Below are 389 nucleotides of genomic sequence, written 5' to 3' on the forward strand. Positions count from 1 at the left end.
TCCTAGGAACCTCTGGATACAATTTCCCAAACAGTTGAATATCTCAAGAAAGAGTTTGAGATGAAAGATCTTGGAAAACAAAGTTTTGTTTGGGATTACAGCTTGAGTACATTAACAATGAAATCCTTGTGCATCAAATAGTATATACAGAAAAGGGTACTCAAGAGATTTAATATGGACCAGTCTCACCCATTATCTAGTACATGGGCGTGAGATCACTTATTTTGGACACTGATCCATTCAGTCCAAAGGTGGACGATAAAGAAGTCCATTTAGTCCTGAGATGGACGATACTGTGATTGGTCCATAAGAAGGACGATGAAGAAGCCTTTGATTTTGGTTTATTTTATACTAACCAGCCCAAAGAGGGGTTATTTGGTTTTGTTGAT

This window comes from Brassica oleracea, chromosome C3 (assembly GCF_000695525.1).
Source record: "Brassica oleracea var. oleracea cultivar TO1000 chromosome C3, BOL, whole genome shotgun sequence".
NCBI lineage: Eukaryota > Viridiplantae > Streptophyta > Magnoliopsida > Brassicales > Brassicaceae > Brassica > Brassica oleracea.